This window comes from Odocoileus virginianus, chromosome 12 (genome assembly GCF_023699985.2).
Source record: "Odocoileus virginianus isolate 20LAN1187 ecotype Illinois chromosome 12, Ovbor_1.2, whole genome shotgun sequence".
Taxonomy (NCBI): domain Eukaryota; kingdom Metazoa; phylum Chordata; class Mammalia; order Artiodactyla; family Cervidae; genus Odocoileus; species Odocoileus virginianus.
The window spans coordinates 50,225,180-50,237,711 of NC_069685.1; the positions used below are offsets into that span (position 1 = coordinate 50,225,180).

Consider the following 12,532-nt stretch of genomic DNA (forward strand, 5'->3'; position numbering starts at 1 on the left):
GAGGTGTGAGCTGAAGTGCTGGGCCCAGGGGCAGAGGGATCTGAATTGTATTCCGGCCGCAGACCTGTAAACCCACCCAAGACTCCACAGACTGCCCAAATGCCTGTAATAATCTCCATGTCTGCACACACCAGCTTCTGTCATTTGCAGTCAGAAACATCATCTACCAAGAGAGTGGGCATTATTGGTATTTAAAAGCTTCAGATTGTTCTCTAATGGGATCCAGAACTGCCCCACTCCTGACCTCCCTTTCACTGAAGCCAGAGTTGCCAATTATTATCTCAGTGGCAGACTTCTGAGATAAGAAATCTGCACACTCTACAGAAAGTAATGCAGTCTCATACAGCAAGAGTGATGAACATGTTTATACTCTTCAACCCAGGAAACCTAAACCTGAAGATTCATCCTAAGAAAACAAGCCAATGGCAAAAAAAAAAAAAAACATTTAAAGAAAAATCCATAGACACAAAGATGCCCATTGTAACATTATCTCTACAGGAGAATGAACCTGTGCTTTTGGGGTCAGAATCCAGGCTGTTTGGTGAAGGAGAGTTGGAGCAGTGATAATTGGAAGGGGACTCAAGAGGCTTCTGGAGTGCTGGGAAATTTCTGTTTCTTGATTTGGTTACATGGATAAGCTCCCTTGTGAAAATTCATCAAGCTGTGCACTTCTGACATGTCCCTTTTATATATGTATGAAAGTGAAAGTTGCTCAGTCTTGTCTGACTCTTTGCAACGCTATGGACTATACAGCCCACAGAATTCTCTAGGCCAGAATACTGGAGAGGGTAGCCATTCCCTTCTCCAGGGGATCTTCCCAACCCAGGGATCAAACCGGGGTCTCCTGCATTGCAGGCAGATTCTTTACCAGCTAAGCCACAAGGGAAACCCAAGAATACTGAAGTGGGTAGCCTATCCCTTCTCCAGCAGATCTTCCTGACCCAGGAATCGAACCGGGGTCTCCTGCATTGTAGGCGGATTCTTTACCAACTGAGCTATCACGGAAGCCCCAATATATATGTATATTGCACTTCAGTGGGCTTCCCTGATGGCTCAGCGGGTGAAGAATCTGCCTGCAATGCAGGACACACAGGAGATTTGGGTTCAGTCATCACCGGTTGGGAAGATCCCCTGGAGGAGGAAATGGTAATCCACTCCAGTATTCTGGCCTGAAAAATCCCACAGACAGAGGAGCTTGGTGGGCTACAATCCAAAGGGTTGCAAAGAGTCAGACACGACTGAGCACACACACATACATACATACATAAACACTTCAATAAAACAGCTCTCTACAAAGAAGGCCAACGGGAGGATTTTTTTGTGAGGGGAGGTGGTGACCACACTAGTTCCTTGTCTGGTTTCTTCCTGCCTTTCTGTAGTAATGGTTTCCCTCTGATGCTAATCTCTCAGAGCTTCTACCTCCCTTCTCTGGTCCCCTAACCCTGAACACTCTGACAGTAGTCCCTTCTTTAAAGTCCCTTGAGCATCTGAACTGGTTTCAGTTTCGTTGCAGGACTCTGTTGCAGCCCCCCGCGCCCATCCCCTGTGACAAGCAAGTGACCTTCCTGGATTCAATGCTGCAGAAACTTTGCCCTCCAGAGAGGATGGGAACCAGCCCAGGAGTGAAGCCAGCATTAATTTCAATTTGGCACCAGGAGCTGTGCCAAACCTTTCTATCTTTTAGCAAAAGTGAATAACTGGGCTCTCCCTGCTTCCCATATGTGCTCTCATCCTCTCCCTGCCATGGTCCCACCCCTGTGGGCGAGGCACTGAACAGGTAGGAAGCATGCTGAGCTAGAAGAGAGACAGAGAGGGAAAGAGAACACGGGATGCCACTACATTACGCTGGTGCCCCAGCAGTATACACACCCACCATGTCACTCAACTGCTCTAAGGAAAGATCGTCTCTGTCTGGTCTCATCTTCATGGGGAAACTGAAGCTTCACTGTGGGAGACACTGACGTTTCCTTCCCCTATATCTATTCTTTCTCCTTCCTTCCATTTCTACTTTTTTTAGCAAATTTTTATTTATTTACTTTTGGCTGTGCTGGGTCTTCGTTGGCTTTCGCTAGTTGCAGTGAGTAGAAGCTACTCTCTATTTACGGTGCTTAGTAGTTGGGGTACACAACTTAGTTGCCCCAAGGCATGCATGTGGAATCATCCCGGACCAGGGATCGAACTCTTGTCCCTTGCATAGGCAGGTGGATTCCTAACTAGTGGACCACTAGGGAAGTCCTCCTTCCTTCCTTTTCTTACTTTTAATGGGATAACAGCTCCCCTTGAATGGGAGTTGAGTTTGTGACTTGATTTGATCCATAGAATGCCACAGAGTGATACTGTGCCAGTTCTAGGGATAGGCCTTAAGAAGGCCTAGCAGCCTCCACTTTTACCCCGGAAGGTGTGAAAGACACTTGGTCACTCAGAGACCACCATGCTGTGAGGAAGCCCAAGCTAGCCACATGCAGAGGTCACACGGAAGAGCATCAAGGCCCTAGACATGAGTGAAGCTTTCTTGGATCTGCCAGCCTGGTTGATCTGCCAGCTGACTGCAATAATATTGTACAGAAGATACAAAAGACACAGTTCAGCACTCTAAATAGGGCTTATATTCTAATTAGGGAAATCGATGTCTACTGGGACAAGACTCAAGTGGTTTGCTCCAAGCACAGCCCAGTGTCCCCTTAATGTCAAGGGTGACACATCCCTGAATGAGCTCAGGGTCATGGGCTCCCAGACCCTGGGCATTGTCTTCCTCCTGAGAATGCTCTCTGGGCAGATCCTGAGCCAGCCTGGGGCTGACTGGGGTGCAGGGCGAGGCAACTAGAAGGTGAAAACCAAATGCCAAAGTCAGCAGTAGGACTGGCCAGAGAAGTGGGCTCCTGGGGCAGAATCTGGGGTTTTTTCCCAGATTGCTGAGCTCCAGAACTGGGCTGCCCTCAAGAGAGCCTGCAACCTTGAGTGGGAGGCAGGGTCTCCCAGTAAAAGCAGCTGAGCCAGTTTAAATACCTGCTTTTCCTTATCTGCCCCACCTTGAGTTTCTGGAACAGGAGCAAGAAAGGCCACCCCACAGGGTACATGGGTGATAAATTTGGGCTTCAATCTGACAGGATCAAGTGCAAATCTCAACTTTGCCTCTTACAGCTCTATAACGTGAGGCAAGTCCCGTCCCCGCTCTGAGCCTCAGTTTCTCTTCTGAGAAACAGGAGTAATAACTATACCTACCCATGGACTCTCTGAAAAGCATGCCTTAGGTTAGCACATAGTAAATGCACAATAATTTGCTAGATATTATTATTAAAGAAAATCTAGTTAAGGACCTAATAAGGGTTGACTGTGGGAAAGGAGAGCTGAATATAGTTTCTGGGTCTTTCCAAGGACACACCAGTAGATTGTACTATTGGCCATAAATATTCACTGCCCATCCCGTGTTGAACTCAGATGTGGTCATGCAACTTACTCTGGCCTATGAAATCTGGACAGAAGTGATGCATTACTTCTGGGCCGAAGCTTTAAGAACTGGTGTGTGGTCTACCAGGCTCTCTCCCCTCTCCCACAACACCTGACAACTTCCAGGTGGGCTGCTCCCTTACTCTGGGTCTCAGAGTAGGCATGGAGTGTGTGGTCAGGGTGGCTGACCACAGAAAAACAGAAACCATAGCAGTCATTTTAACAGAATTAGAATGGATGCTGAAGGACAAAAAAAAAAGCGAAGGAGCACACTAGACAACACAGAGATGCTGACTGCAGGAAGCAGACACTCTCCCCAGTGCTGGCGGACAAAGGGTAGAGATTGGAGTGTCAGAACCCAGAGCCTTGGAGGAGAGGCCCCCTCGAGGCTGTAACTCAGACCTCCGAGTAGGGAGTGCCTGACACTTGTGGAGACATAAGGAGGCTGGTTCTAGAGGTATGTGTATAAAACCAGAGACTGGAACCACTAGCCACTGCCAGGATGCAGAAGTGTTGCTTGGGTGACCTTGACCTGAACAGACAATAGAAGGAAGGAGCAAGTCACTTCTCTTTCCTCCAGCCTGCCCCCTATTGGCAGAACCTACCAGGAGCAGCTGACAAGGAAGGAAGGTGGCTGGTCTCAACCCCAGCATCACAAAGCAAAGTATGGGAGGGGAAATTTGGAGCTGAGAGACAGCTGCTTAATAACTAACATGTGGAGTGAGAGTGAGAAATAAACACTTGTTTTAAGTCACAGAGTTCATGGGGCTCTTTGTTACTCAGCAGAGCCTAGTCCCTCCTGATTATCCTGTAGCCAAGCCCCCAAGCCTGAAGCCTAAATTCCCTCCAAGTGCAATGTGGGGGCTTCCCTTCTTCTTCTTTACCTCCTCACCTGCCTCATATCAAATGTCTTCCCTTACTAAGAGGTTCTAGAAACCTCCAGGCTGTATATTATCATCCAGCTTATTTAACTTATATGCAGAGAACATCATGTGAAATGCCAGACTGGAGGAAGCACAAGCTGGAATCGAGATTGCTGGGAGAAATATCAATAACCTCAGATACGCAGATGACATCATCCTTATGGCAGAAAGTGAAGAACTAAAGAGCCTCTTGATGAAAGTGAAAGAGGAGAGTGAAAAAATTGACTTAAAACTCAACATTCAAAAAACGAAGATCATGGCATCCAGTCCCATCACTTCATGGCAAATAGATGGGGAAACAATGGAAACAGTGACAGACTTTATTTTCTTGGGCTCCAAAATCACTGCAGATGGTGACTGCAGCGATGAAATCAAAAGATGCTTGCTCCGTGGAAGAAAAGCTATGACCAATCTAGACAGCATATTAAAAAGCAGAGACATCATTTTACCAACAAAGGTTTGTCGAGTCAAAGCTATGATTTTTCCAGTATTCACGTATGGATGTGACAGTTGGACTATAAAGGAAGCTGAGCTACTACCAAATGCAATCTACAGATTTAATGCAATCCCTATCAAATTACCAATGGCATTTTTCACAGAACTAGAACAAAAAATTTCACAATTCATATGGAAACACAAAAGACCCCAAATAGCCAAAGCAGTCTTGAGAAAGAAGAATGGAGCTGGAGGAATCAAGCTTCCTGACTTCAGGTTATACTACAAAGCTACAGTCATCAAGACAGTATGGTACTGGCACAAAACCAGAAATATAGACCAAAGGAACAAGACAGGAAGCCCAGAAATAAACCCATGCACCTATGGGTACCTTATTTTTGACAAAAAAGGCAAGAATATACAATGGGGCAAAGACAGCCTTTTCAATAAATGGTGCTGGGAAAACTGGAAAGCTACATGTAAAAGAATGAAATTAGAACACTTCCTAACACCATACACAAAGATAAACTCAAAATGGATTAAAGGCCTAAATGTAAGACCAGAAACTATAAAACTCTTAAGAGGAAAACATAGGCAGAACACTCAATGACATAAATCAAAGCAAGATCCTCTATGACCCACCTCCTAGAGTTATGAAAATAAAAACAAAAGTAAACAAGTGGGACCTAATTAAACTTAAAAGCTTTTGCACAGCAAAGGAAACCATAAGCAAGGTGAAAAGATAACCCTCAGAATGGGAGAAAATAATAGCAAATGAAACAACTGACAAAGGATTAATTTCCAAAATATACAAGCAGCTCATACAACTCAATACCAGAAAAACAAACAACCCAATCAAAAAGTGGGGAAAAAACCTAAACAGACATTTCTCCAAAGAAGACATACAGATGGCTAACAAACACATGAAAAGATGCTCACCATTGCTCATTATTAGAGAAATGCAAATCAAAACTACAAGATATCACCTCACACCGGTCAGAATGCCCCTCATCAAAAAGTCTACAAACAATAAATGCTGGAAAGGGTGTGGAGAAAAGGAACACTCTTGCACTGTTGGTGTGAATGTAAATTGATACAGCCACTATGAAAGACGTTATGGAGATTCCTTAAAAACTAGGAATAAAACCACCATATGACCCAGCAATCCCACTCCTAGGCATATTCCCTGAGGAAACCAAAATTGAAAGAGGCACATTGTTCACTGCAGTACTATTTACAACAGCTAGAACATGGAAGAAACCTAGATGTTCATCGACAGATGAATGGATAAAGAAGTTGTGGTATATATACACAATGGAATATTACCCAGCCATAAAAAGGAACGCATTTGAGTCAGTTCTAATGAGGTGGGTGAACCTAGAACCTATTATACAGAGTGAAGTGAGTCAGAAAGAGAAAGATAAATACCATATTCTAACACATATATATGGAATCTAGAAAAATGGTACTGAAGAATTTACTTACAGGGCAACAATGGAGAAACAGACATAGAGAATAGACTTCTGGACATGGCGAGAGGGGAGGAGAGGGTGAGATGTATGGAAAGAGTAACATGGAAACTTACATCACCACATGTAAAACAGATAGCCAAGGGGAATTTGCTGCATGGCCCAGAAAACTCAATCAGGGGCTCTGCATCAACCAAGAGGGGTGGGATGGGGAGGGAGATGGGAGGGAGCTTTAAAAGGGAGGGAATATATGTATACATATGGCCGATTCATGTTGAGGTTTGACAGAAAAACAGCAAAATTCTGTAAAGCAATTATCCTTCAGTAAAAAATAAATTAAGAAGAAAACTGAGTGCTGAAGAATTGATGCTTTTGTACTGTGGTGTTGGAGAAGACTCTTGAGAGTCCCTTGGACAGCAAGGAGATCAAACCTGTCAATCCTAAAGAAGATCAGTCCTGGGTGTTCATTGGAAGGACTGCTGTTGAAGCTGAAACTCCAATACTTTGGCCACCTGATGCAAAGAGCTGACTCACTGGAAAAGACCCTGATGCTGGGAAAGATTGAGGGCAGGAGGAGAAGGGGACGACAGAGGATGAGATGGTTGGATGGCATCACCGATGAGATGGACACGAGTTTGAGTAGGCTTCGGGAGTTGGTGATGGACAGGGAAGCCTGGCATGCTGAAGTCCATGGGGTCACAGAGTCGGACACTTCTGAGCAATTGAACTGAACTGAACTGAGAAGCCTCTAAACCTCTAAACATTAAACCTTGGAGAGAGACAGAACTCCTGGCTCTTTACAAAGGAAAGGGAGGTGAAGAAACTTTTTCAAGGTCACACAGTGCACTTTTGTACTCCTTAGACTTGACCCAGGATTCCTGACTCCCAAACCTGGTTGCCTAAGGAACTTGGTATTAAAAACAACAGCAACAACAACCACAGATGCCCAGACCTCAAGCCAGGAGATTCAGACTCAAGAAGTCTGAGGAGGATCTTGATGATAATCTGTTTAACAACAACAATAATACACGCAAAAATATATATAGCATTTTCATCATACCAGGCATTGTTCTAAGTGCCTTAAGTACATGAACTCATCTGTACTTAAGGAATTCTCACCACAACCCTATGAGATCTCTATTTTTCTTTTTCCATTCTACAGATGAAGAAACAGGCATTTCTCTATAACAAGTAGGAAATGTGATGCAAAGGGATATCAGATTCTTTTATCAACTGCAAATTGTTTGGCCCACAGTGGCCAGCATTTAAAAACCAGGAGCATTCATGCAAAAGGAAATAGAGTATGGGTTCTAAGAGCAGAATATTGGAACTAGGACTGACCAGGTTTGAAGCTAGGATGATCAACAGTCCTGGTTCTCCCAGACGGAAGAGTTTCCTGGGATATGGGCCTTCTAGTACTAAAACAAGAACAGTTGGTCACCCTACATTCCAATTCTAATATTTTCTAGTATGTAACTTTAGGGCAAATCATGTGACCCCTCAGTTTCCCCATTGGTAAAAAGGAGATAGTGATAATATCTACCTTACAACATTAAGTCAACATTTAAGGTGTTTCTAAACTGCCTGAGTGTTTGCCATTGATATGATTATTAAAACTTGCATTTCCAGACTTAGTTCCCTTGAAAGATTGGAAGACATGACAACTAAGAACCTATATTCTAATTTACCTATTTAGCACACATTTAATATATAGTGCTTTTCACTACATACCAGGCACTGTTCTAGGCATTTACAAATGTTCATTCATTCAGAACATCTCTAAGAAGTGAGTTTTTATTATGGTTTAATTTCACCAATGAGGAAACTGAGCCACAGGGAGAGGAAGTGACTTCCCCAACGTCACACAGTGAGTGGGAGGCAGAGCCAGGATCCAAATCCAGCCAGTCTGGCTCCATTCAGTGACCAACTAGCACTGGGTCTTAACTGCCCTCCGGAGAAGGGCATGAGCTCCCCGGATTTTCTATCTCCCTGGTTTTCTATCTCCATTCCTCCCAGACCCCTTTGAGTTCTGTTTTCCAGCCCCACATCCCTGGGGGTCTCAACCACAGTGGCAGCTTTTCTAAATGATCCAAGGGAAAGAGTCTGAGGTCTCTAAGTCCAGCTTTCATTTTCTGGGTCCCAGGGTTTCTCGAAAAACGTTCTCTCCTCCAAGAGATTTAGATTTAGATTAATCTTCTTAGCCAGTGGCTCAGGATCAGGCGGACAGTCGGGTCACCTGCTACAGCCTGGCCAGACCCAATTACCTGCCGTGACCCCAAAATTCACTCATGCACACCTGCTCCTGAGACATTTGCTGATTAATAACAGCAGGGGCTTTGGGGATGGTATGTTCCTCACCTTCTGGGAAACTCTTCAGCTTGAACACGGAGGCTGGCTGATGGAGGGCTGTAGACAAACACGCAGCTCTTCACCCCTCATCCTCAATCCCCCCAGCTACCCGCCCTGAACCTGCATCATTGAAAGCTCCACCAGATTCCATGTAATTCAATGTCCCAGAAAATAAAAGCTGATTGAGTCAACGGTCATCAAATTAAAGACTTTGAGAGCTGACAGAATATTCAGAAATCATCCTGGTCAGGGTCACATGATGAACGTCTGTCGAGTTTTCCTGCCTCCTTGTGGTAAGGGCATCCCAGTTTCCCTTTGCAGGTTTATCCCTTGACCCCTCTGTCTGTGAGGTTGGGGTGGGGGTGGGGGTGGGGGGTGCTGCCCTCATGCTGTCTGGATGCAGGCAGCCTGAATGCAGGCTGCATCTCCTTACTAGAGCATGGCTCCTTAAAGCTACAGCTCTCACCAGATTCCCTCAGGCCCCAGGCTCCCTGCTCCTGCAGGTCCCACCCACTGCTGGTTCCCTTTCTCCTGCTCACAGCTGTTACAAGCCCTTTATTAATGCTCATCAGTTACCCTGTGTCCCTTGAGAGACCTTAACTGATTGATGCCCCTGCAGATGGATACACCAGTAGCCCTTTTGAGAGCTCAGCACTGCTCTCATCCCCAGGTCTGTTTCCCCAGGCCCCAGGACTCATCTGCTTCCTTCTCACTAGACCTTCTACTGCCACTCTAAGGTTTCCCTTCTCACACTTAGTTTCAGAGTGGGATTCAATCTCCCAGCAGCCCTCAAGCTCAGAATTACTTTCACTGGGCACCAGGCACTGTGCTCAGGATTTTCAAAGGCATGAAAATGAGTTCATTTGCTATCGATCCCTGCAGGAAAATCCATGTGAGGAAGTTACACAACTTCAGCAACCATCATACATGCTGAACAGTTTTCCAGATTTGGCAAATTGGTCATGGGCAGGAGGTCACACTGGTTACAGGCTTGGATTGTGGAGTCAGACAGACCTGAATTCAAATCCCACCTCTGCCATGAACTAGCTGTGTGATCTGGACAAACGACTTACCCTCTCTGGGCCTCTGTTCCTTCATCCAGGCAGCCAGGTGACACAGCTTGGAGAGGCAGTCACTCACATTATCACACCAAAGGGTGACAGTTTTCACAGGCTATGGAGTGAACGCTAACCCCGGAGCCCAGAAAGGAGCAGCAATGACAACATGACCTCCCTGGATTATTCTTGTCAGCGGTCACTATGGCAAGAACAAGCACTCAGCAATCCACCCAATAATCTTCCATGTCACAGAAGAGGAAACCAAGGTTCAGAGAGGATAAACAATGTGTCCTAAGTCACACATTAAATAAGTGACTGAGTCAGAATTTGAATTCAGATTTCTTTTCATCCAGAGCCTGCACCCTCTTTAAGTCCTCCTAAGACCTCCAGCGTGGGAAGCTACACCACACACCTTGTTCAGAGTCACAGTCCACCTCTTTCCCCTCTGGGCACCTCTACCATCTCCAACAGAAGTTTCTCTGAAGTGCAAATGGTTGTCTCCCATTTCTCCTTCCCCAACCCCAGCAGAGTTTCGTGCAGACCCTCACTTTGTTCTTAGTAGTCCACCTCTGGAATCTCAAAGGCCATTCCAAACTCCACCTTTGGCTCTCTGACTCCAAACAGCAAATAATGAGTTCCTCACATTAGATCCTGCAGCAGACATCACTAGTCAATCCTGGAACTCTTTCCCTGCAGATCCAGGATGCCCGCAGTCCAGGCAGGCAGCCACTACCAGCTGATTCAAGCATTGTCAAGAAAAAAACCACATTTGCTATTCCTCCTAGAGATTATAATCTCCTTGAGAGCAGCAGTAGAGTCTTAATCAGCTCTGCCCACTTCCTGCCCCAAAATAGTTATGTTTTCCTATATTAAGAACTCAGGAAAGTTTAATACCTTCATGTTTCTAATGTCAAATGTAAATGGAAGCTCCGAAAAATGAAGGGCCTTGTCCAAGGTCACACTGCTAGTAAGAAGGGGAACAAAATCATGTCAGAAACAAGGTCTTCACTATGTATCATTGGAGGTGTGGATCTGCGTAAAATTCTTGGCATACTGCTTGGCACCTGGTATGAAATCAATAACATCAAACTTATTTTGTATAAAAAGATATTGGCTCTGTTCCGAGGCCACAGCCTTGTATAAACTGTTCTCAAGTGCTCTCTGGCCAGAATCTTTCCTTGATAAGAGAACACAGAAGACTCCAGAAAGCCCAGGTTATTGGCACACAGACTTATGAGAATGTACTCTCTGGAATACTGGGGCAGATCCCTGGGCTGGATTCAGGACCTGTGAGATCTTATTCTTGAGACCCCATTTACCAGCAGGGAAGCTGAAGTTGGAATGCTGATCCCAAAAGTTCCCTCTGACCTTTAAAGCTGCCTTCTCCTGCTCCCTCCCCATCTCCCAAAGCAAGTGGGTGGGCAGCAATGATCTTCCCAGCCTGTTGTGCAACTCTGGGCTGCCACACAGCTGCAGGGAAGATGGGACCCACGTGGCTGGGTCTGGCTCTGAACAGGTCACAACTTCCTGTGGGATCTGACTGTCCCTGGAAGGCACAACCAGATCATTGATGGACTCTCTTTTTATTTGTTTTCTTTCTCCCTCCTTTACTCCCTTTCTTCCTTCTCTCTCTTCTTCATTTCCACCTTTCTAACTTTTCTTTTTCCCTTCCTCCCTGCCTCTCTTTCCCTTTCTTCCTTTCTTTTCATTTCTGTTTCTCTTTCTTCCTTTCTCTCTCTCTCTCCCTCCCTTTCTTTCTTATTCTCTTTCTTTCTTTTCTTCCTTCTTCCTAACCTGCTCATAAACTACTTACTGAAAACATGGATCCTGGAGCCAAGGGATCAAATCCTGGCTCCATCAGTTACCAGCTCTGTGACCTTAGGCAAGTTGCTCACACTCTCTGTGCCTCAGTCTCCTCATCTGTAAAATGGGCTAACAATAATGCTGACTCTCACAGTACAGCTTTACAGTCCTTGGGCTCTGTGAATCCACAGCCTAAGAGGGGAGATCAGCATTGAATAAATAATCATACAATTAACTGATCATTTTTCTTGCCAAAGGGCAGAGCAGTCAGGGAATGTTTCCATGCAATTGTAGCTTGTCTATTCATTTACTGTCTCTTCCACTAGCTTGGAAACTCCAAGAAGGCTGGGGTCATGTACATTTTGTTTACTAATGTTTACCTGGCATTCAGAGTCACTCATTAACTAGGTATGGATCAATGGATGAATGAATATAGTGATGTTCTATTGGAGACCAAAAGGATAAGCTGAAGTAAGGAAGTGAAGAGAGTAGGTGGAAGGGCGTCCTAGGCAGAAGGAATAGCATGTGCAAAGTCCCTGTGGCTGAAAGGAGATTGGAGTGTTTGAGGAAATGAAGCCAGGATGGCATGTCTGGAGCAAGCAGAGTGACAGAGTAGGGCAGGCTCCCCAGGGCCTTGGGAGTCCCATGGTGGATTTTCTCCAACAAGTGCGCATCCAGGGCTGTAAGAGCAGCTGAGCTAGGGTGTCTGAAAGACACCCTGGCTTCAAATCCCAGCTTACCACTGTTTATAATAGCCAGGACATGGAAGCAACCTAGATGCCCATCAGCAGACGAATGGATGAGGAAGCTGTGGTACATATACACCATGGAATATTACTCAGCCATTAAAAAGAATTCATTTGAATCAGTTCTAATGAGATGGATGAAACTGGAGCCCATTATACACAGCGAAGTAAGCCAGAAAGATAAAGACCATTACAGTATACTAACACATATATATGGACTTTAGAAAGATGGTAACGATAACCCTATATGCAAAACAGAAAAAGAGACTCAGATGTATAGAACAGACTTGTGGACTCTGTGG

At 45.2% G+C, this 12,532-nt stretch overlaps 1 protein-coding gene across 1 annotated transcript in view; it reads right to left on the reverse strand.

The window, feature by feature from the left end:
* CCDC63 (coiled-coil domain containing 63) overlaps positions 1-10,240 on the reverse strand; it is a 67,194-nt gene extending 56,954 nt beyond the window's left edge. The window contains exon 1 of the mRNA XM_020889996.2: positions 9,697-10,240. The gene's annotated coding sequence lies outside the window, so the exon portion shown is untranslated. The remainder of the gene's footprint in view (positions 1-9,696) is intronic.
* Between the last annotated feature and the right edge of the window lie 2,292 nt (positions 10,241-12,532).